Here is a 26,172-nt window from a genome sequence, read left to right as displayed (position 1 = left end):
TTTGACTGTTGCTAACAGAACGTTAGGTACCATCAGAAAAAGGACAAATAATAAGACAGAAAATATCATAATGCCACTGTATAAAGCCATGCTATGCCCACACCTTGAATACAGCATGCAGTTCTGATCACCCCATCTCAAAAACAATACATTAGAATTTGAAAACGTACAGAGAAGGGCAACAAAAATGTTTAGGAGTATGGAACAGCTTTCACATGAGGATAGATTAAAAAGACTGGGACCATTCATCTTGAAAGATACAGCTAAGGAGGGGGGATATGACGGAGGTCTATAGAATCATGAATGGTGTGAAGAAAGTAAGTGCGATTTACCCTTTCCCATAACACAAGAATCAGGGGTCACCCAATGAAATTAATAGGCAGAAGGTTTAAAACAAACCTAAGAAATACTTTTTCACACAGCACACAGTAAACCTGTTGCCATGGAATGCTGTGAAGGCCAAAAGTATAACAGAGTTAAAAAAAGAATTAGCTAAGTTCATGGAAGATGGGTCCATCAATGGCTATTAGCTAAGATGGTCAGGGATGTAACACCATGCTCTAGGTGACCCTAAGTTAGGACTGGATGACAGGGGATGTATCACTCGATAACTGCCCTGTTCTGTTCATTCTGTTCATTCGGTTTAGCACCGGCCATTGGGCTAGATGGCCCATTGTTCTGATCCATTCTTATGTTAATACAGGCAGGAAGAAGTTTCATAACATAATTAGAGGATTTTTCTCCTCTCTAGACTCCTTTTCATATTTTGTTGTTTTTGCTCAGTTATCCAAGTTTTGGTATGAATGGAAACAAGACAATACTCAAGGCAAGATCAGCCAGTCATTTCCAGGCAATCCAATCTAAATTCTTCCAAGTATTTAAACTAAAGACAGGGTAACTATGTAATTTTTGTGTACCATAGGAACAAGCAGACATTTACATCCTGGCTTATTTGCACTACAGTTCATAACAGCATGAGATAAACACATCTTCCAATAGCCTTTAGTTCCTTGTGTGTGAGGGTACAGAACTACCTGGCAAAGAGGGGTGAAACAAGACAAGATAATGAAAATTTATCTTAAAGCTTTCCAGGGTTTGTTTTTTAACTTCTGGGCACATTGGCTTGTATTTCTCACTAGGTTCCGTGACATTTCTCACCTATAGCACTTGGCAAGGCACGGGCTATACTGAGCAATAGGCCAAGTGAATAGGAATTTTATTTCACACCATCCCAAGCTGCAGTGGATGCCAAAGTCGCACATCAGCTTTATCCTACAAACTTCCTTTTTATACATGTCACTTTGGAGACTTATTTTTATAATAGCTTTGACCATAACATGAACCAAACATAGGCTGTTTTGCAAAGATTTAGATGAGTACCATCTAAATGGTACCATCTCATTGTCAGAAGAGTTTATTTCCACAATACTTCAAAGGCATGAATAGTAAGAGCCTATGGGGATGCATATATCCCAGATCAGACACGAAGGTCATACCATTCTGTGCAAGCAGAGAGACAGAATAATCATAATCGATTCTGCACTTTCAAAACCAGGCTAAACAGCTGTGTCTCCACATACATTTTTAGTCTCCAACTAATGAATTTCCACTCTGTTTAGAAACTCTCTCCTAAACATCACTTTCCCCCTAAGCCCCATTCCCAAGAAAGTCCAGTGAACTGTTACATCCAGATCTACTACAGCAGCAGTTCTCCTTTCAAACAGGTCAATGCAGTCAAGCCTTAATTCAAGTGGAGATTAGATCCTGCATGGCTCTTAGCCATAAAGAAAACCCCATTTTAAAATAAGCATACACTATTAGAGTTATAAAGGCTGCCTCAACAGCATTCATATTTAATGGGAATTGCATAAAATATAAACGATTCAAGTGACAGACTTGTAGTTCACTCCACTCAGGTTCACGAGGCAAGGGTGTATGGAAGGAAGATAGGTTGAGCAGACAGATCAGAAAGAGAAATCTGCATTTGAAAATGTTTTTGATTTATGTCATTTATCTACGTGAACCTAACAAAGCAATATTTAAATTATCCAACCTACTTAAAGACTACTTTAAAACCCCACTACGCAATCAAACCACCCTCAAGTTTTCTTCTTATATTGTGCTCTTGTACATTTATATAGTGCTTAGCACAAATGGAGCCTGCTCCATGACTGGGGCTCCAAAGGCCTACTGTAATAAAACATCTGTCTTCACCCTGTGAAAATCTCACTCTATCAGTTATGGTCCCTCTTCATCATATCAGGAGTAAAAAAGCAGAATTTATTTTGCACCGAGTTGATTTTTTAATGTGATCCCTTCCTTGTTACCCAAAATAAAACTTATTCATCCTCTCTTCTCTCATCATAAAGCCAATTTACAAAGCAAAAAAATCCCTTGTTATAGATTAGTTATCTCATGGGGATTCTTCTATTCCTGTATCGCTCAAATGCAGAGGTACCACTTTTATAACATATTTCATTTCTAAACTAAAGCAAAGTTGATGGAAATCTGTAAACTGAGAACCTTTGGATGTCTATCCAGGGCACACTGAGTGGGGGTCACCAAGCTTTGTATGTAAAGTATGGCAAACTCAATTCTAAACCCAGGCTCTGGGCATGGGGTTCCACTGCATATGTTGTTTCTAGGATAGCTATAGAAAGCAGCTGGCTCTTTCTCAGCCAGCCTCACCACATTGCTGCACTCTTGGGTTGGAGTCTAGATGACCTTGTGGGCCAGGGTGTGATAAGATACGACTCTATGAGGGTAATGTGGCAGAGCCCAGTTCCAAGCACTCCTCCTCATCACAAATACACAAAAACAATTAAACAGAAAAAAATATCAATTTACAGAGGTTTAGGATTTATTGTCAGACAGAGCAAACAAACTCCTTCAGAACAAGATCCTCAGTTCCTGCCTGTTTAGTCAAAGACAGACAACAACCCAAATGTAGAAAACAAAAAATAAAGACATTTTTACAGAACCCTTCTACTAAGTGAAAAGATTACCTCCCCTCAGCAGCTGCTTGCCCCTTCAACCACTACTTAGATGTAGATGTCCTGTCTTCTTTATCCGGTGTTCCTGCTGGAAAACTGACTTGGTTGTAGCTTCCCTCCACCCAGATAGACGTTGCCTTTTGTTGATGTGGAATCTGGGACATAGGAGAACCATGACAGTCAAGGCCCTCTTCTGGGTCACTTCTCACATCTAGCAACAGGGAAGTCTCTGGCTCTCTCTGAGAAGAAGCAATATGATAGTGTATGATCTCCTGAAGTGTAGGTTCAGTTCAGCAAGTCAGAGTCCAGCCAGCTGAGGCAGGTTCAAATTTCTGCCCAAACCATATGATTAACTTGTCACCTTGACCTGGTGCAGATACTCAATAGGAGATACTTTCTGCTTTCTCAAAGGATTAAAAAAAATAAAAATAAAAAACAAACAAAAACCCGAACTGATGTACAAAATTGTGTGAGGTAGATATAGGATGTAGGAAACTATTCATTTTTGTTTAAGAATACGATATCTGGTTTGCATAATCCCTACAGATTCATTTTATTTAATACTTTAGATGATCATTTTTGGGTACAGATTTAATAATCAGTTCATTGGGGTTTGTAAGTTGTATGACAGTGCATCATGGGGCATTGGGTAACTTCAGTTAAATATCATTGGAGTTGGGAACAGGCTGCAAAAGTAAGAACTGGATTTTGAACTACCTGTAATTGACCATTCAGGGAAATTCCAATCAAGGGGTTTGGATCAGTCCACTTCAACCCCAACAACTATTCGCAAATCTGATATCTAGATCTGGGGTTTCAAGTTGAACACTACCTGCCCCCCCCTTCCCCACATCTCAAAGTTCAAGAGGATTGGTTCAAGCCTCTCTCTAATTACTGGAGTGGACTTGAGAACTGAATTCCTGTGAACCCATAGAGAAAATAACTTACCACAGTTGAGGGTAAAAACAAAACAAAACACAAAACAAAAACAACCCTGGAATATTTGAATTTAAATAAATATATTCTAATATATTTCACATTGTGAGTGATATTGAAGGTTAGTATAGTATTTTGTTCTATTTTAAAGCACTTTCCTTCGGTTTATTATGTGTACACATAATTTAAATGCAATTTTGAGAATTTAGTAGAATACAAAGATCCAAAATTCATACTGAAAATAGTGACAACTATGTGTTGATTACTGGGCATTCTTCAGGAACAACCAAGGCCTTTGTTTATGCTCTAGCGATGTTTTTTCTACAGACAACATTGTGGTCAAAACATAGACTCTAACTTCACTATTTTTAGCCTGAGATTTAGAGAACCCTTTTCTTCTGTTTGCAACCCACACATTCACGCATCATCCTCCATCCCTTAAAGTGAAGTCAGGATTCTGCAGTGCTCTGTGTAGAAAGAATCAGATTATCCCTGCCAAGAATGACTCATGCAGATATGACAACAGTTTTATCAAGATATAGTTGCCATGGCAAACAGGTAGTGTATCTGGTTTTGTATGAATCAAAAGAATAGCATTAACCCCCCAAAATAATTATGGATCTTCTTTTGTAGTGTTTCTCTTCCTTGAGCGAATGGTACTCAGCCAGTGCTATACAATCGCTGACTTGTAGGTGCAACAGTCTGTCTCTCTATTCTGATCACCAGAGAGTTTAGCTTCACTATGAATTTTAATAATGATTAGCTGCAGAACTATCTCCCATCCAACAATCCTAGAGAAGCTGGATGTGTATTCTCTTGTTGCCCTCTTATCTGCGAGGGGAAGATGAAACCCCCTTGACTGCTAACTTTAAACTGGTTCCTAGTTACACACCTAGCTCAGTAATTTTTGCTTCTCTGGAAGGGCTTCTCCATTTTTGCCCAGACCTCCGCAGCAGGCATTTAATTCCCAGCTGCACCTTAGAATTCTTTGGGGCTTCAGCTTCCGACGAGTCAAAAGTGGTCCTGCAGCACCTGACACATAGGATGGTGAGGACTTGGAGGACCCCGAAGAACCTATTGCATATGGCTAGACAGAAACTTGGATACTTTTTTAAGAGAAGGACAGGGTGCAAAAATTCTATGGACAAAGAAGAGCATTTGGGATTGGATTGTTGGTGGGTGACCCATGTCAGTTTCAGTACTAGGCCAGCTTGTTAACATAAAGAGCTACCTTCTATGTCTAAAGCAGCACTAAGTCTTCATGGAAGCTTTGGTCAGAACTTCAGATTAACAGGAGCACTAACACTGTTGCTGTATCTCTACACACTTCTCTTGCTGTGTTCTGGCTTGAGTCACTTTCATTGTGAGTTACTGATTAACTTTTATCTACACAGGGAGTATGGGTTTCTAAAGTATACTTTCTATGTATCCTCATAGCACGTTTATTTAGTCTGTTGTTTCTATGTGAGTGAGACCACTGGAGTGGTTCCTTATTAAAGATATTGTGCATGCTCTCTCACTCGTACACATGGGGACTAACAGGCTATAAAAGAAGAACAGTTTATAAAGAAAAAGGAGTACTTGTGGCACCTTAGAGGCTAACAAATTTAGTCTCTAAGGTTGCACAAGTACTCCTTTTCTTTTTGCAAATACAGACTAACATGGCTGCTATTCTGAAACCAGTTTATAAAGAGAACTATAACATATTAAACTACACACCAACCATGAGGTTTTAAGAGGCTTTTAGCTGGTAGAGGAAACCTCTATAGCAGCTAAGCCAGCCCCAAGGCAAGAGCTAAATTTTAAGAGTTAAAAAAATGCCTCCAATCACAAAGGGCCTTGTGATCTTTTAGAAGGAACCAGAAGAAATTAAATTAAAATCATCTTGCATTGTGCCCTCACCTGACCCATAATTTTTTTTCCAAGGTATCACCAAATTTCAGGTCAATCAGGAGTCTGGGTTAAAAAAAGTAAAATAAAAGCAGAGCCCTACAAATCTTACATGGAATTGAACAGCATGGAAGGCAGTGGATCATTTTGATTAAATAGAGCCTGAGACATTTTTACTCTGACTCCATCGGCTATCTTTTCAATTAAGTGAGCCCTTATTTATTCATTCAGAGTCAGCTGAAGTAAAGTAAATCCAAGCTCATACAGAACAGAAGAATTCTTATTGTTTACAACCCAGGAAAATTAATGGATTTTCCAGCTGTGTGCAATAATGGTCTCCTAACATATCATATGGACTTGCTAAATCCTGGAAAAATCCCCTAATTCATTTCTTTTAAACTATCACTCTGCAGTACAGAAAACAGTTTGTGCATAAACAACATGACCTAGTTTTCAATATCAGCACGTCTCAGCTTGAAGCTTGCTTGTACTTGAAAACGTAATTAAAATTTAAAGTGCAAGAGAATAATACCTTTTATTTGTCTCAAATTTCTGCAGGAGATGCTTATGTATTCACTAATATTTAGCGCAAAGTTGTATCAAGATTCAAAGTAACAGACGGTAATTAACAGTAATACTTTGTTTTATTTCCACTGACCATAAGAAAAAAATTACACACACAAATACCAAGAGGTATACAGAAATATATGAAAATAGTAGTGGCAGATAAAATTACATGAAAGCTATTCAAGCAAATACTTTTATTATCCATAAATCATTTAAGGGATGCATAATACAACAGAACACCCTTCAAGTAAGAAATAAATCCAAGCTAACAAGTGAACTGACCTGTGTATTTTGGCACATGACCACCTAAAAATCCAAACACTTAGAGTCACAATAAAACACACTCTTAGAAACACTGTTCATCTGAATTCCTGCTTTTAAATATTACTAAGTACTCGAATGAATAAACTTGTACCAGTGTTCTTATATTTGCCTAGCTAATCATTCACTACACTTACATGTATTTTCATAGATGACAACATCTGTGTTAGCATTTAACCATTACAGTACTTTTAGACTGAAGTATTATTTCTTGGGCATTTTATTTGTTACAGTATGCACAGTGCTGCATAAGACATGAAACACAGGCAAAGTCTGTGTTCCAGAGAGCTTACAATTTAAACAAAGCAGACACAGGGTAGACAAAGGGAGATTTTCAAAGGCACAAAGGTCACTAAGGCACCAATTCCCATGGAAGTTAGGCAGCTACCTATGATTTATGTCTTTGACAATGTCCCCCATGATGCACTGGGAGAAACAAAGCAGGGAACTGGCTTTACATTTACACAATTTAATTATTACAGTTTTTAATGTCTGCTTCAAGATTACCTGCTTATGGCATCTACTTTTGTAGGTGTACAGCTAGAGCTCACAAAAAGAAAAGGAGTACTTGTGGCACCTTAGAGACTAACAAATTTATTTGAGCATAAGCTTTCGTGAGCTACAGCTCACTTCATCGGATGCATTTGGTGGAAATTTTCAGTGCCACAAGTATTCCTTTTCTTTTTGCGAATACAGACTAACACGGCTGCTACTCTGAAACCTGTCATTAAGCTAGAGCTCAGACAACCAATTACTCTGCATGAATACAAGTCTACCCAAGTCATTGCTAGGAAGGTTGGCTCTTAGTTAAGATACAGTACTGAAGTCAAGAGATCAGAGTTCTGTTCTTGCCTCTGCCATAGAGCTCCTTGTGATCTTTATCAAAATACTACAACTTTGTTCCTCTGTTTCCTCATCTACAAAATGGAAAAAGCGATGTACTGAATGGAGATAATGACTACATACAGAGTTGCTGTGAGGGTAAATTCATTCATGTGTGCAAAGCACTTTGAGATCCTTGAATGCTACAAAATGCAGAGTGTTAGGGTGAACTGATATTTTAGCTACTACGACCAGCTCTTAAATATGGCTTTTACTTCACATGATAAATTTGGAGAGAAAATATGGATTAGTCACAGAAAGATGGCAAATGTCATGTACATCATACAAATAATGATAGCAGGAGATGGAAATAATACAGTATCTACAACCAAATAGCTTCCTGAGTGCCTGTAGGAGTAAGTCATTTGAGTCTTACTTTTAAACATATTTTTTACACACTGGCACATTAAAGAAAGAATGCCTTAGAATTTAGTGCTATTAGCTCTCTCAGTACTCAAGATACCTCACAAAGAGTAAAATGCTCAGTCTTATAACTTTGTATACCAGTGGTCTCCAACCTTTTTACGCACAAGATCACTTTTTGAATTTAAGGGCATCCCACGATATACCTTCCCCGAGGTCCCACCCCACTCACTCCATCCTCCCTCCCTCACTCTCCCTCACCCTCACTCACTTTCACCAGACTGGGGCAGGGGTTTGGGGTGTGGGAGGGGGTGAGGGCTCTGGACTGGGGCTGAGGGGTTTGGAGTGTGGGAGGGTGCTCCGTACTGAGCCTGGGGCTTCGGGTTGGGGTGCAAGAGGGGGTGAGGGGTGCAAGCTGTAGGAAGGAGTTTGGGTGCAGGAGGGGGCTCTGGGCTGGGGCAAGGGTGCGGGGGGGTTCAGGGTGCAGGAAGGCTTATGAGATGCTGGCTCTGGGAGGGGGCTCAGGGCTGGGAGTTGGGGTGCAGGCTCCTGCCAGGCAGCACTTATCTCAGGTGGCTCCCAGTCGGTGGTGCAGCAGGGCTAAGGCAGGCTCCCTGCCTGCCCCGGCCCCATACTGCTCTCTGAAGTGGCCAGCATGCCCCCACAGCTCCCGTTGGCCGCAGCTCTCCATTCCCAGCCAATGGGAGCTGCAGGGGCAGTGCTTGCAGGCAGGAGCAGTGCACAGAGACCCCTCCCCCCGTCCCTGGGGCCTCAGGGGCATGCTAGCCACTTCCAAGAGTGGTGTGTGGCCAGGGCAGGCCGGGAGCCTGCCTTAGCCCTGCTGTGCCGCTGGACTTTTTGCGGTTGGAGATCGTGATCTACTGGCAGAGGCTCCAGCATTCACCAGTTGATTGCGATTGACTGGTTGGTGACCTCTGTTGTAGACAAAGAGAGCAGCCATACCCTGCAAAGTACCATACGCTAGCAGTGAGAAGACAATCCAATTTATTTACCTTACAGTTGGCAGGTAATGCCCACCACAAACCACCCACACAGAAAGCCCTCACCCCACCTCCCCCAGAAAAGCCTGCAAAGAAGGAAGAGATTACTCTTGCAGCATGCCCTGACGGTCAACAAATCCTCCTTCTGTGTCACCAGAATGGAAGAGAGTTCTAGTTCCAAGATTTATCATATAAAACAGTGGTTCTCAACCACGGCTTTGGGGCCCCGGGTATGTGTGGGGGGTGCAAGTAGGTTTCAGGGCATCTGCCAAGCATGACCTGTATTAGACTTGCTGGGGTCCAGGGTAGAAAGCCAAAGTCCCACTGCATGGGGCTGAAGGGTGGGGCTCTGAGCCCCACCATCTGGGGCTGAAGCAGAAGCCTGAGAAATATAACTTCACGGTGTCCCCTGTTGCATGGGGCCCTGGGCAACTGCCCTGCTTGCTACCCCTTAACGGTGGCCCTGGCTTTTATATGCAGAAAACCAGTTATTGTGGCAAGGTGGGGCATGAAGTTTTTATAGCATGTCTGGGGGGCCTCAGAAAGAAAAAAGTTGAGAACCCTGGATGTAAAACACACCCTGTCAGCAGCCCAATCTTCAAATGGGACTGGTGTGGGAAAACATGTATTGTGGAACTCTCTCAGATAGCCAGGTCACAAGGCCATTTAGAGCTTATTAAATTAAATACATCTTAAATTCTAATCAGAAATTAATTGACAGTCACCACGGGTCTCAGACAAAAAAAAGTTGCCCACACACACACAGGGAAGAATGGGGGTGTGTGCATGTGGCAGGAACCACTAATAATTCAAATAGATTTATGAATAATTAGACAAAAATGAGTTTTTAAAAATAATTTTCACTGACTTTATTTTTATTATTATTCATCCAGTCGAATCGCAAAACACAGTATCACTCATTGTCAACAACTGGCCAAGCTATTTCAGTTTCATTTCAAATTCTCTTCAAACTCTGCAGGACAAGACAGAGACTTGCAGTACATAACCACAAAACAAAGTTTGTCTGTGGAGCCCAAATCAAATAATATTATGGAAGCACTGATCCTTTGCTTTCGGTAGAGTCCAGACTTCCATCCTATACCCGATTTCATTTTAACCCAACCTTCTCTATTCTAACCCATTCTAATTTAAGATTGGGGTAACCAATTGGTTTTCAAATTCTAATGCTTAAAATAATGCAGAAGAGTTTTCTGAGAATTTAGAAAATGCCAGATTAAAGTTTCTTTTACTACATCATCAAATGTTACTTGTGTGTTGATTTTTTTTTGGCCCATGTGTTCTTAGTAGTAGTAATTTTTCACAGCTCCCAATGTCACACACAGAAACGGCTCGTCACATATCGAGCACTGGTCATTTGTTACACCTGGAGCATTAGCTCATGTATTTTTTAGGAATCCACATCCTTATGTGCTTGAGCCACATAATTAGGAAGTGATCAAGAAAGAGTAGTCAGTTTCATTATCCTAGGAAGTGTTCTTCCTCTTTTCTTCTATTCTCTATGATATCAAAGGACTCAAGACATCTTTCAGGCTCAAAGAAAGAGTAACAAACACTCTGGAAAGGACGGCAGGGAAAGGAACTGAGATGGGAATAAATGTTCTGGGACAGCTGAAGAGCACACCAAAGCTGGGGGGGGGGGGGGAATACTGAGGAGTGAAGACCCCCTCCACTGCACTCCATGATGTAGAGCATAAGCATTTCAAAATTTTTCAAAAAAATACTAAGAAAATTCCAAGATAAAAGACTCTGTTAATATGAGCTAATGGTTGAGAGGACATATTGGTATTTAGAAATCCAGGAAATATAGAGTTAAGATTGAACTTTAAAAAAAAAAGGCAGAATATTTAAAGTATAGAAATGCACAGTGCAGGCACTCAAGCAACATCAACTTTGCCCTCAAAGCAATTCTTGAGGTTCCATAAGAAACAACCTCATCCACCCATAACAATGTGACCACAACCACTAGAATGCTTTACGCTTAATTGTACAGTGGTTGCATAAACTCCAAATGTTGTCCAGTCCACAGAAAAAGTTGTACTTAATGTCATGATTATAAACAATAGCATACTGAATATCACTATTCCACACTCTTCATTAGCTATCATCTATACAAGTACAGGAATCAGTTAATACTGCAGTGTATTGAAAAAGGGGTTAAAATTACAAGCTATCATGAAGTTGGAAAGAGATTTCCTGGTCCTGCTTGCAGATTAAGGGTTTCTTTTGGGAAATGTAGGATCTGGGTCTTCTGCAGTCAGTCAATCTCCAAAGCGCCAGCTAGAGTAAATAGGGGTGAGTTGTGCCTCTCTGCCTTACAGAACAGTCTGCTTTGTATCTCTGTTTTTGGTTCTAGTGTGTATTAAGGTTCTGGATTTTGAGAAAGTAGCATTAGGTCAAAAACTTCATGAAAGAGTATTAGATAAATACATAAACTGCTCTGTGTGCATGCTGTGCACATAACAAATACATACTAGCAGACGTACCTATTCAAATTTATGACAGAGCACATAAAACTGGTATCATACACATAAGCCTGAAAAAAATGTAGAAGTGCAGGAACATCTCAAAAATTAAAATTTCTGCTCTATGGACTGCAGAACTCTTGAAATCCTCACATAAAAAGAGATGATAAATGAAAGATGGGAAAAGGGCAATTGTAGGAGCACTAGACATCTACAGTGTCTTTTCTAAAATGGAAGTGTCCACAGCCACACACAGTGAACTTAAAAATAAATCCTTGATTCAAAAATGACAACTTCTAATTCAGGGCCTGATGGTCTAAACCCTTAATTTCAGGAGTATGAAAAGAAAAAAAGAATTGGAGGCTGGGGTTGCCATGGGGCAGAGTTAAGGTTGTTTTGACACTTTGTGCATTTCCATACTTTCAGACACTTGGGTTTCTTCTAACTTTAGTCTTAACTGAGTTTTCTGGGTGTCTTTCTTTTCAGCTACAACATTCCTGTAAGGTGTTTTCCCACTCTTTAATCTTAAAATATTTTAAAAGTGTAAGCAGAATGAGTTAAGTAACTATAGCCCAATTAGCCTGACACTGATCCCAAGCAAAATTATTGAAAGGCTAATAAAGGAATGAAATCAGCTAAGAATTAAAGGACAGTTACATAATTAATGTTAATCATTATGATTTTATGGGAACAGGTCTTGTCGAACAAACTTGATATCATTTTTAATGAGATTATTAGTTTGGCTGATCTAGGTATCTGTTTTGACATAGACTGCTGGAAGGCATTTCACTTAGTTCAGTGGTTCCCAAACTAGGGGCACCGCTTGTTCAGGGAAAGCCCCTGGTGGGCCAGGCCAATTTGTTTAGCTGCTGCATCCGCAGGTTCAGCCAATCACGGCTCCCACTGGCCGCGGTTTGCCCTTCCCGCAGCCCCCATTGGCCTGGAGCGGTGAACCGCGGCCAGTGGGAGCTGTGATCGGCTGAACCTGCGGATGCAGCAAGTAAACAAACTGGCCCGGCCCACCAGGGGCTTTCCCTGAACAAGCAGCACCCCTAGGTTGAGAACCACTGACTTTTTTTTGGGGCGGGGTGATGATGTCATGGAAAAAGAAGAGTACCCATACAAAATCAATGTAGCCCACATTACATTGATTCAAAACTCGATAACTGATAGATAGCAAAAGTAAATATAAATGGGGAGTCATCAGCAAATGTGGGAGGTTTCTAATGGGTCCTGCAGGGATTTGTTCTTGGTTCAATGTAATTCTGTATCTTCATCAATTATCTGAAAGCAAATATAAAATCATTATTGATGAAAATTTCAGATGACACACACTGGTGGAGTGATAAATAATGATGGGGACGGGGTCAGTTATAGAAACTGATCTGGATCATTTGATAAGGTGGCCTCATTTGTACACATACATTTTTATACTGTCAAATGCAAGGTCATCCATCTAGGGACAAACAACATAGGTCCAATCTTATAAGATGGGAGACAGTTTCCTAGAACTCAGTGACACTGAAAAGGACCTAGGATAATGGTAGATTACCATCGGACTATGAGCTCTCGGTGCAATGCTGTAGCTAAGGCAGCAAATGTGATCCTAGGATTCATAAGCAGGGGAATATCAAGAAGGAAGGAAGGAAGGTGGTATTACTTCTGTATTGCATTAGCGAAGTCGTTTCTGGAACACTGTCTCCAGTTCTGGTATACACACTCCAAAGAGGACATTGACAAATTGTAAAGGGTTAAGAAAAGTGCTGCAAGAATTATTTATGGTCTGGAACAGTGGTTCTCAACCAGGAGTACACAAGGTTTTCCAGGGGGTACATCAACTCATCTAGATATTTGCTTAGTTTTACAACAGGCTACTTAAAAAGCATGAGCAAAGTCAGTACAAACTAAAATTTCATACAGACAATGACTTGTTTATACTTCTCTATTACTATACACTGAAATGTAAGTACAATATTTATATTCAATTGATTTTATAATTATATGGTAAAAATGAGAAAGTAAGCAATTTTTCAATAGTGTGCTGTGACACTTTTGTATTTTTAGGTCTGATTTTGTAAACAAGTAGTTTTTAAGTGAGATGAAACCTGGGGATACGCAAGACAAATCAGACTCCTGAAAGTGCAGTACTCTGGAAAGGTTGAGAGCCACTGGTCTGGAAAACAGATCTTATAGTAAAAAGAACAGGAGTACTTGTGGCACCTTAAAGACTAACAATTTTGTTTGTCTCTAAGGTGCCGCAAGTACTCCTGTCCTTTTTGCGGATACAGACCGTCAAGGTGCCTTCCCCACTCTGAGATACAGATGTGGGAACCAGCATGAAAGACCCCCTAAGCTTATTCTTACCAGCTTAGGTTAAAAACTTCCCCAAGGTACAAGCTTTGCCTTGTCCTTGAACAGTATGCTGCCACCACCAAGCATTTTAAACAAAGAACAGGGAAAGAGACCACCTGGAGACATCTTCCCCCAAAATATCCCCCCCAAGCCCTATACCCCCTTTCCTGGGGAAGGCTTGATAAGAATCCTCACCAATTGGTACAGGTGAACACAGACCCAAACCCTTGGATCTTAAGAACAATGAAAAATTTATCAGGTTCTTAAAAAAAGAATTGTAATTAAAGAAAAGGTAAAAGAATCATCTCTGTAAAATCAGGATGGTAAATACCTTACAGAGTAATCAGATTCAAAACATAGAGAATCTCTCTAGGCAAAACCTTAAGTTACAAAAAGACACAAAAACAGGAATATACATTCGCTCCTTGATTTAAAAATTGTCAAAATTGTCAATTGAACTTATTTTACAAGCCATTAAACCAAAGAAAGTCTAAAACATTTTCTAGCTAGATTACTTACTAACTTTACACGAGTGGTAAGGCTTGCATTCCTGATCTGTTCCCGGCAAAAGCATCACACAGACAGACAGACCCATTTGTTCCCCTCAACCCACAGATTTGAAAGTATCTTGTCCCCTCATTGGTCATTTTGGGTCAGGTAACAGCGAGGTTACCTTAGCTTCTTAACCCTTTACAGGTGAAAGGGTTTTGCCTCTGGCCAGGAGGGATTTTATAGCACTGTATACAGAAAGGGGGTTACCCTTCCTTTATTTATTCCTATATTTATGACACAGACTAACATGGCTGCTACTCTGAAACAGATCTTATAGTGAAAGACTTGTAATGAAAGCTAAATCTATTTAGTTTATCCAAGAAAAGGTAAAGGTGACTTGCACACAGTCTACAAGTACTTATATGGAGGAAGAGATTTCTGATAGTGGACAGCTCTTAAATCTAGCAGTAAAAGGCATAATGAGTCTAGACAAATTCAAACTAGAAATAAGGCAGTGGATATATTTAACCATTGGAACAATTAGCTTTGGGAGATGATGAATTCTCCATTATTTGAAGTCTTTAAATCAAAACTGGATATCTTTCTAAAAAGGATGCTAGATCTCAAACAGACATTATGGGCTTGACACAGAAATTACAGAAGTTACTGGGTGACAGTCTATGACTCGAGTCTTACAGGCAGTCAGACTAGATGATCACTGTGGTCCCTTTGGCCTTAAAAATCTACAACAAACAGAATTTCCATAGAAAGTATTAGAAGAGGTTAGCATTTACACTAGTTAGTGTTCAAACTGATGGTCAGAGTCTGCTCACTTCACAACCACCATCTTGTACCAGTGTCAGTTTTACAGGGATTAAGGCTCCCCCTTCCGAAAATAATACCCTCTAAACAAATGGTGGAAACTGGTGGACGTCCTATACAACTGAGTGTATGGGAAGATAAAGAAAAAGAAAGTAATTCTGGTCAGGGAATTTACAGCTACTTCAGTTCAATCTATTCACCATTTAAACGTTTCGTATTGTTTACCAGTGACTACAAACCCTAGTTCTCTTCTTTCAGCAAAAGTAATCCCACATGAAATAACCCTGCCACACGTACCCTCCTAACCAAAAAAAAATTAACTCAAATTTTCTGACACATACATCACTAATTATTACTAGTGAATGATCTTTTTACTGATACCTTCATTCTCCATTCCCCCTCTGCCAACAGCAGAATCTAAAAATGGCAGCTTTACCAGTGAGCCTGCTACTGTCTGGAACGCCCCCCCCCCCCAAAAACAAAAACAGAAACAAAAAAAGACTACTCCCCTGTGCATATTTTTGGAATTTTCTGAAGACTGTTTTCTTGTCATTAATTGGTTCTGCTAGATGAGATTTATGTTATTACTACTGTATACATACTTATGGTGTGTAGCACAGTATACTTTACAGATTGTTCTGGTTTGGCCAGAATTTTCTAACATGGGGCCTAAAGTTAAGTTCCTAATGCCATATTTAAGCTCATAAACAACTGTCTTGATCTTTTCAAAGGTGCAGAGCACCTGCAGGTCACCTTGTCTTGACTGGGAATTGTGGCCGCTTTGCATCTTTGGAAAAAAAAAAATCATGCCACTTTTTAGGAGCTTAAATATGGCTTTAGGAGCTTAACTTCAGGCACTAAACTTATGAATTTTAGGCCACTCTGTTTTTATGAATTATTTATTTATTATATTACAAGATTTCTTCAAAGAGGCATCAACAGAACAAACAGATGCAGGAAACATGTTACCTGTGAGATTCCTGAAAGAAAGAAAGGTATTAGAAGGAGGACTCATTGATTTATCCAGCCTCTTTAGTACTCTATCTGCAGCTGCTTGTGTAACCCACACACCTCCTGGATCTGGTGTTCTGTCCCATCTAGTGGCTGGCAGGGAGGGAGGGAGTATATATAGGAGTCTGCTCTACAGCTGTAGTTAAGAGTCAGTTGGCTTTTAGCTCATGCAGTAGAGGCTCATGTATTTAGCTCTAGAGATCCCAGGTTCGATTCTGCCCACCAACGACTGGGGTTTGTCAGTGTTATGAGTGGGGGCTTGTCCAGGATATCAACTGGGAAGCCTCTGAAGCTTAGGATGCTCTTCCTCAGCTAGGGGAAGTATGCAACTCACATGCCTCCTGGGTGTGGTGTTCTGTCCCATCTAGTGGCATGGAGACGAGACAGAGAGTAATGAGTCAGCTAAGGCTGTAGAGCAAACAGCCAGTTGGCTTTTAGCTCATGTGGTAGACCCTCATGCACTAAGCGCCAGAGGCCCTAGATTCAATCCCGCCGACCAATGACTGGGGTCGGTTGGTGTTATGCTTTCAATGCTGTTCATTCAGCGGAAAGACTCTCGCCTTATCAGTCTCTCTTGGAAAACATTTCAGACACTCCACATGATGTGGTACTTTTGGGAGTCCAGGCCCTTGAATCACACTTTGACTTATCAGGGACTGAGTTAGATTTTGACAGTTCTCAAATTGGTGACTTGGAAAAGAGGATATATGACAGACTATGAAAAAAATTGGATGAGAAGATTCACCCTGGTTTGCAAAATCTTAAAGTACCCACTTGGATAGAATGATATCTTGGTTCTACTAAAGGTAACATGCTAGTCCATCATAAAATAAATATTGTTATATAAATAAATGCTAAAATGTTAAACAGTTAAGGCTACCAGAAAACAGTGAAAGGCTTTAACATTTAACCATATTTAATTTTAGTCTTAAGAAAATGTTGTAGATCAGAAATTTGAAAAATCTTATGTTCTAGAATGCTTTAAGAATGAGGGAGAGATTAAAAAGGAACTCTGAATCCTCACAGAATCCTTATTGTTATCTTTGCATCTCTCATTGATAAAGGGTAAAGATGAGGGTACTGAAGTTGTGAAGACAGCTTTAACAATTGTGATAAAGTGGACATTCCCAGCCCTCAATCCTGTAAAGTCTACATAGTCAAACAAAAGAAAACTTTTGATTTTGCAATTTGAATTTTTAGGAATGAAGATGTTCACATTTTTACAACTGAAAAACTTCCTGCATTTGCTGTCCCAGACAAATACACTTTTTTACACACACAATACAATACAATTAACTTAGGCTTGAATAGAGGTTGGGAGTGGATGGGTCATTACACAAAGTAAAACTATTTCCCCATGTTATTTCCTCCTCCCTCCTTCCCCCCCACTGTTCCTCAGACATTCTTGTCAACTGCTGGAAATGGCCCACCTTGATCATCACTACAAAAGGTTTTCCTCCCCCGTCACCCCCGCTGGTAATAGCTCATCTTAAGTGATCACTCTCCTTACAGTGTGTATGGTAACACCCATTGTTTCATGTTCTCTGTGTATATAAATCTCCCCACTGTATTTTCCACTGAATGCATCCGATGAAGTGAGCTGTAGCTCACGAAAGCTTATGCTCAAATAAATTTGTTAGTCTCTAAGGTGCCACAAGTACTCCTTTTCTTTTTGCGAATACAGACTAACACAGCTGCTACTCTGATACCTGACCCTTTTTTTTTTTAAAAGCAGTCCTAAATCCACTTACTCAAATGTATTAAAAAGACCCCTCTAAAGGGGGTAATTGTAAAATCTTCCCATGGATTTCCTATCCAATTCTGATCTCTTATTTTCATCAAGGTTTTTGATGATTATCTGCATTATTGCCCTTATTGTAGGTGGAACTCTTATACCAAACATAGATTCATAGATACTAAGGTCAGAAGGGACCATTATGATCTAGTCCGACCTCCTGCACAATGCAGGCCACAGAATCTCACCCACCCACTCCTGCGAAAAACCTCTGACCTATGTCTGAGCTACTGAAGTCCTCAAATCATGGTTTAAAGACTTCAAGGAGCAGAGAATCCTCCAGCAAGTGACCCATGCCCCATGCTACAGAGGAAGGCGAAAAAACCTCCAGGGCCTCTTTCAATCTGCCCTGGAGGAAAATTCCTTCCCGACCCCAAATATGGCGATCAGCTAAACCCTGAGCATATGGGCAAGATTCACCAGCCAGATATCCAGGAAAGAATTTTCTGTAGTAACTCAGATCCCACCACATCTAACATCCCATCGGGTCTATTTACCATGAATATTTAAAGATCAATTAATTACCAAAATCGTGTTATCCCATTATACCATCTCCTCCATAAACTTAATCGAGTTTAATCTTGAAGCGAGATAGGTCTTTTGCCCCCATTGCTTCCCTTGGAAGGCTATTCAAAAATTTCACTCCTCTGATTGTTAGAAACCTTCGTCTAATTTCAAGTCTAAACTTCCTGCTGGCCAGTTTATATCCATTTGTTCTTGTGTCCACATTGGTACTGAGCTTAAATAATTCCTCTCCCTCTCCGGTATTTATGCCTCTGATATATTTATAGAGAGCAATCATATCTCCCCTCAACCCTTCTTTTAGTTAGGCTAAACAAGCCAAGCTCCTTGAGTGTCCTTTCATAAGACAGGTTTTCCATTCCTCGGATCATCCTAGTAGCCCTTCTCTGTATCTGTTCCAGTTTCAATTCATCCTTCTTAAACATGGGAGATCACAACTGCACACAGTATTCCAGGTGAGGTCTGACCACTGCCTTGTATAACGGTACTAAAACCTCCTTATCTCTACTGGAAATACCTTGCCTGATGCATCCCAAGACTGCATTAGCTTTTTTCACAGCCATATCACATTGGCAGCTCATAGTCATCCTATGATCAACCAATACTCCAAGGTCCTTCTCCTCCTCTGTTACTTCTAATTGATGTGTCCCCAGCTTATAACTAAAATTCTTGTTATTAATCCCTAAATGCATAACCTTACACTTCTCACTATTAAATTTCATCCTATTACTATTACTTCAGTTTACAAGGTCATCCAAATCTTCCTGTATGATATCCCGGTCCTTCTCTAAATTGGCAATACCTCCCAGCTTTGTATCATCTGCAAACTTTATTAGCACACTCCCACTTTTTGTGCCGAGGTTAGTAATAAAAAGATTAAATAAGATTGGTCCCCAAACTGATCCCTGAGGAACTCCACTGATAACCTCCCTCCAGCCTGACAGTTCACCTTTCAGTAGGACCCGCTGTAGTCTCCCTGTTAACCAATTCCTTATCCACATAACATAACTTGTTACATTTCTTTTGCTTCATGCAAAGATTTGATAATTTCACAGAAGAAGTTTCTGTGATGATTTTTTAAAAATAAATTTTAAAAAGTTACATTTTGCATTTGGACCAATATGTACACGTTCTTATTGCACATACCAATACAAATTTTTATGATTAGTGTCCATTATTCAAAAGGAAAATAATCTTCTAGTGGAAATGACCCAATAGGTTACAGAAACAAAATGTGGTTTGATTAAATTACTAAATTAAAATATATTTCTGTCTGAAGGGTTTCCATCCAAAGTGACCTATAAGATAATGGAACCAATAAAAAGAAAAAAAGGCAAATATGACTTCACTTTGACAAAATGCTGAAAAATCTTTAAAATTCATGTTGTCACATACATGTTCCTTATTTTGTATTTATTTTGTTTTGAATAGGACAAGGGCTATAAGCAATGCGTTAGAAACAAAATGTTTTAATTTCTGTTTTATAACAGTTACACTTCCTGGAAGAAGAACCATGCTAAGTCTTGCTTCAACAAATTCAGCGTTTATCCATAGTAAAATAGCCCCAAGACACTCTCTGTATTAAAATGTAATTCATACTTTACTACCATACTATAAATAAAAGGGAGAGCATTTGATGAAGTTTCAGCTCACTTACATTTTTGCTTGCCAAGTGCACTTTATCCATCTCAGTCTACCGTTTCATTATTAAGAACTGCATCTGCATCCACTGATTTAAAATTCCCATCATGCATGGAAGAATCTTTTTTCATGTCTACAAACTATCCTCTGAGCCATGTTATACTCATTTAAATCTATGTAAATCTATTGTTTCATTTCATATATTTTGTGTTATCTAAAGAGATGGTTACTACTCAACTCAGAAGAGATGTACTTAGAAACTAATCTAGCACTTTTACAAATCTATATTTTTCCAGTCATATTTGGATACATATGAGTAACTGCTATTAAAATGTTGCCCATATTTGAAAGTATCCATAGTATGCCCCTGCTCCTACTTGCACCTTCTTACTGCTTTTAAGGACCAACCTTTTCCCCTCCCCGATATAGTCATGCACAAAAAATAAACCACCATAGAAGTAGGAAACCACTAACTTGCACACAGAACTGTCTGAGAAAAACAGTGAAAAATTGTAGCCATCCTGAATCCTAAATACAAGCCAAAAATTACGTTATAAATTACCAAACTCCTTAAGAATTTACAACCACACACTCAAATAAAAGCACTCCTCTCTCCAATCTACCATTCTTCCAGGAATTCCTCCACTCCTTTGATCTGAAATAACATTCATTAGATATAAGTTTGCACACAGTTACTGAAGAAAGTCACAGAAGAGAAGAGTTATCAGTGAAAAATAAAATTAACTTACCACGATGAACTGCACCATGTCCCACATCACTCCTTGCTCCCTTTAAATTATCCCCCTTCTAGGCACAGCTGCCATTTATGCACCAGTTTTGATGGGGAGAAGTCCACCTTAACTGGACCTGGAAGAACTTCACTCCCAGGATTCCAGCATCTGGGGGCAAGGGGAGACACACAAAAATTACCGTTACCTAGCAAAAGTGACAGTGAAATAATTCACAGCAAGTCAAAAGTAAATCAATAACTTAATTTCTAAGACGCTTGTGTCCTTCATAGCCTTCTGCTAAGTTTAGAGGTCTTTGTCCAACCTGAAGCCTGACCACCTCATCCAGAGATAGTCTGTTTTCTGTCCAGTCCCACTACTATATCATTGGATCCTATATCAGCTTGGTTATTCTACCTCTCAATAATATCTAGGTTTGGCTGATTTGAATTCTGTTCTTACCCCCAGGTGTTTCCAGGAATGGCTAAATACCCACGTACCATAATTGGAACTCTAATAATGAAAGCTGTAGCAAGTTACTATAAAGTCATTAAGGGAAGAAAGTGGATGACAGAAAGTATTGGTAAAGGGACATATAACCTTTCACTTTTAAGTGAAAGGTTTGAATCCAGTTCAACTCCTTACAGGCAAAAAACTAACACTCTTATTTGTGCCTGGTCTCTGTTGAGTTCCTAGAGGACAGGCATATTTTCACAAAAGACACCACAGCTGATTAATTGGCACTCTTGTTCGCAATCACAGGAGAAAGGCAGCAGTTGAATGAGCACAGACTGATCTTCTCTCCTCCCCTTAAAATCATCTCTATTGGTCAGGGCCTGGGATACACTGCCAGAGCAGAGCAAGGAGGCTTGACATGTTCCTGCATACACAGCAGCTGTCCTGCAGATTAAAAGAGGGCTTCCAGCTTTGTAAGTTGTCATAGCTCACCAGGAGCAAGGCATCTTCTGCAGTAAGCCCCTTGCTAGTCCTGTAACAGTTAATATAAATTCAACTGAGAATGGTCACCTGGGTTTTTAAACTCCACAATCAACAAACAGTTTGTCACAAGCTTTAATTGAAGATGCTGTCAGTTCATTAGGCCCTGAGATGGACCTGGGCGTTTGAGGTAGGACTGGGGAGGTACTCTCCTGTCTCAGCTTCACCCAGAACTCCCCGTTTAAAGAAGCGGGCAAGCCTTTTATCTTGCCTTGTGGGTCTTGATTGGCTGCTGACATCGCCTGTTCTATCTAGCCACTAGAGGATCAAATGTTGTTGATTGCACCTGTATCAGCACCTCATTGGCTTCTCTAGGCAACATTCAGAGGTCTAAACTCACTACCTCACTTTTCCAGGATGATATTTTCCTTTGGGCAGATATCAGGGTGGCACCACCTTCAGCAGGGGACAGAGAAGTCCCGGAACAACTTGCCAGATTAGGCTATCAATCTAGCTCCTTGTTTAAGCACTAAAAATATACACAAAAAGTAAGCAAATAACTGATATTGATAACAGTTGTGATCTTCTGTAACTTCTGTGATCCTGTGGTTTCATTATTATTATGAAGCAACTTTTAGTCTCCTGCTGTTATTAAAGTTTGCAATAACCTTATGCTCTCAAAATATATCATGTGGTATTATATCACTGCCTTCATATCTCAATAGATGGAGTTTAAGTGCCATTATCACCACAGAATATAATTTTCAGGTACATAAAACTTGGTGCTAAACTAACTTGAAGCTGAAATTTGATAGACTACGTTCTCCACTGGAGAACATTTTTTTCCCCTGAATTTCATGAAGTTTGCATTCTTCATCTGGGTATCTGACAAGCCCCCCCCCCCCCCCCCAAAAGAGCCTCATGATGCCTTTTGCTTTGCTTTAAGAAGGCTGACTTTAAAAAATAAAACTAAACTTGGCAGACAGCAGATGCTTTTTGATATTTTATAAAAAAGAGAGAATTGCAAGTAAATGTATGGTCAAAATAGATACAATGTTTCCTGAGAATGAATGGTAGGGTAGTTCAAATGTGCTCACTGATGCAAATACTTAAAACATTATCCATTGCCAGTAGCTGCACCACTGGAAGTAGATTACAAGTGCAGAAAATTTCTATCTACTGTTGCAGAAAACTGACACATTATACATACTTACCACTAGGCAGAAAAGCCCAGCAAACTGAATACATACATTTTAACAAAAATAAATGCAAACGTTCAGCTTTCAGTTAAAATTCTTAGTCTTCCATGGTATCCCTTTCACTACATCTCAGTTTGGTGTATAAAATTTCTCACTTGGCAAACTTTTATGTTTATTTAAAGCTCTCAGATGCTGTGCTGATGAGATACTAGTTTCAAAAGCAAGGAAATTTAGATGCAATAACACCTAGCCATTGCATCTTATGATGTCCTCCATTCAAGATCTCCAAACATATTATTAAAAACCTCAGATAGTTCTTTACACATGCTTCTATACAACTTGTTCGTAGAGGGTGAAATTCATGCTCATGCTGACAGACAGCACAAGGCCCTTCATATCACTTAAGTCTTGTTGGGTCCTGGCCAACTGGCTTGATAAAAGGACTCCTGCATGATAAAGGGCATCTCCTACATAGGTCTGTATTGAGCAGCTAAATAGGCTAGAGGACAGAGTATTTGGATTTATCAGGATAAATTTGCCTTAATAGATCTTGCATCTCATGCAGATAAGTTGATATAGGGTATGACTACACTTCAAGCTGGAGGTGTAATTTCCACTTCAAGGGAACATACTCACTCTAGTTCTGATTGAGCTAGCACATGGAGTGCAGCTGTGGTGGGACAGGCTAGCCACCCTGAATATATACCTAGCTTCTTCGATGGGTATGTATTTGAGGCAACTAGCTCCACCTACCAATCAAGCTGCTACAGCTACACTATTTCTTTTAAAAAGGAGTACTTGTGGCACCTTAGAGACTAACAAATATATTTGAGAATAAGCTTTCGTGAGCTACAGCTCACTTCATCGGATGCATTCAGTGGAAAATACAGTGGGGAAATTTTATATACACAGAGAACATGAAACAATGGGTGATACCATATACACTGTAACAAGAGTGATCACTTAAGGTGAGCTATTACCAGCAGGAGGGAAACAAAAAAAAAAAACCAAACAAACAAAAAACAAAAAAAACCACCCAACACCTTTTGTAGTGATAATCAAGATGGGCCATTTCCAGCAGTTGACAAGAACATCTGAAGAACAGTGTGTGTGTGTGTGGGGGGGGGGGGGGAATAAACATGGAGAAATAGTTTTACTTTGTGTAATGACCCATCCACTCACATCCGATGAAGTGAGTGTAGCTCACGAAAGCTTATGCTCAAATAAATTTGTTAGTCTCTAAGGTGCCACAAGTCCTCCTTTTCTTTTTTGCGGATACAGACTAACATGGCTGCTACTCTGAAACTACTCTATTTTTAGCACACTAGCTAGATCAGAACTAATGCGGGTATCTCATCTCCAGGTGCAAATTACACCTCCAGCTCAAAGTGTAGATGTACCCATATTGGTAAGAGGGAAAGGGGCTGCAATGCACCCCCCGGAATAGCGCTGAACTGAAGGGTGGATTTCACGTCCATTTCATTTCATTTCATATTTCAGCCTTATAAAGCACAATTTATCTAGTTTTATTTGGAAGAATTTAAGCCAATAGATGTATATTAGCCACACATTTACTCCTTATTGAGAATACATTAAATAATAAAAACAGGAAAATGCATTAAGTGTAATTGCTAAAATTATTTGCAACAAATAATTTACAGACGAGATTTTGGCTTCTTTCAAATACATTATTTTAAATATTTTTCATTATTTGACAAGATCTCTAGATGGCTGTATAAAATTTGGAGAATTTCAAAAAATAACAGAAGCAGCTATGAATATGTTTTTTCTATTATTCAACCAGCTGTAGTTGTAAAATTGATAGAAAGTCTAAGTACTGTAAAGTCTAGGAACATCTAGATTTATATTAGTTAACAGACTATGGCAGATTTAACTCAATCCTCAATTTGTGGCTTTAATCTATTATTTTAAAGGGATTTTTATAGGTTGCTATCCTTGTACTATACATTTTTTATCAACGTTTCTCTTTTAAGATAACTAGGTTTCCACAAAATATGGACTGATCTAGAAGTGCAATGAAATGGTTTTAAAATACAGGTCTTTCAAATTGTTAGGGCATTATATCAAGGCATAAAAATATTTTTATCATTGTCTTAGTATTGTATAATGGGATTCAGCTGGACTCTCCTTTTTATATCTTAATCTCGCATAGTAATGTTGGCACCATAAGAATAATTTTCTCCATAGAGCTGAACTGCTGTCGAGTCCAATCCTGCAGTACTTATTCAAGCAGAACTCCCATTACAACCTATGGGAAATCAACCTGAGTACAGACTAGAGGATCAAGATCATTACCATGAGATCATAGCCCCTTTCCATTCACAATCATGCATTCAGTTACCCAGGTACATAGCCATTAACACCAAGTGTTTTAAAATTGTTAGCCACTGGAAGAGTTTAGCTTGTTATTATGCTGTGTCATAGCTTTGGCGTCAAGAAACTAGTGGAGAAGTTTGATAGCAGGAAGTGTTTATTGATCCGAATACAGGGTTTGGGTAAATTGGGCCAGGTCTTGAACTGCTAATGACAAAATGAGGATATGTCTTTCAGTCAGTGAAGTCAGTCAAATGAGTCAGTCAGTCATTCAGTCTCTCTCTCTCTTTCTCTCTCACACACACAGACCGCCCCAGTTGAGGTATCCCTTGTTTGGAGAGATCCCTTTTTTAGGCCAGGAGGCTTGGAAGATTCTGACACTTTGTCAGGTCCAGTGGATAAAACAGATGGGGGCAAGGCTAAGGGTAGGCTAGACCCTATACTGGTGGAGCCTAGATTGGCTGATATTTGGAACCACACTGTGCTAGTTCACAGCTGGATGATTTTCTCTGCATTTCTCTGTTTTTAATGTTTACAATAAAGTTGTGGCCTACATTTTGAATATACATCCAGTTAAGTGTCCAGCTGTGTCCACTCAGTGCTCAGAGAATTTGCCTCTATGCATGTATGATGTGCATCATGGTTCTTCATAAATGACAAATAGACTTCAGAGTGTGGCATGCACAAAGGATTTTGGCATTTTAAAATGAACATAATTCTCAGAAATGTTATCCATTCAACACAGAATCAACAAGAAAAGTGTTTAAAAAACTGTGCTAAGGATTTGCTTCATCTACACCCAGTACTGCATTAAATATGTAGGATAAACATTTAAATTATTAAATAGCAATAAAACACACTGCTGAGACACTGAAATGCCTTAAGACCATTCCTATAGAAAACG

The 26,172-nt window shown here is 39.5% G+C and overlaps 1 long non-coding RNA gene across 2 annotated transcripts in view; it reads right to left on the bottom strand.

Moving 5' to 3' along the window:
* Nucleotides 1-2,838: 2,838 nt before the first annotated feature.
* LOC119863250 overlaps nt 2,839-26,172 on the bottom strand; it is a 43,725-nt gene continuing 20,391 nt past the window's right edge. Inside the window, exons 4-5 of one of the 2 annotated variants that reach the window (XR_005295540.2) lie at nt 20,821-20,970; nt 2,839-3,232 (exon numbers count right to left, since the gene is read on the bottom strand). This is a non-coding gene — a long non-coding RNA (uncharacterized LOC119863250). Of the gene's footprint in view, nt 3,233-20,419; nt 20,727-20,820; nt 20,971-26,172 lie in introns of those variants that run through there. The other variant, XR_006277972.1, reaches the window with a different exon arrangement.

The sequence above is a fragment of the Dermochelys coriacea genome, chromosome 11, assembly GCF_009764565.3.
Source record: "Dermochelys coriacea isolate rDerCor1 chromosome 11, rDerCor1.pri.v4, whole genome shotgun sequence".
Lineage (NCBI taxonomy): Eukaryota > Metazoa > Chordata > Testudines > Dermochelyidae > Dermochelys > Dermochelys coriacea.
Note: the sequence above shows the minus strand (reverse complement) of the source record. Positions and strands in the feature narration are given on the sequence as shown.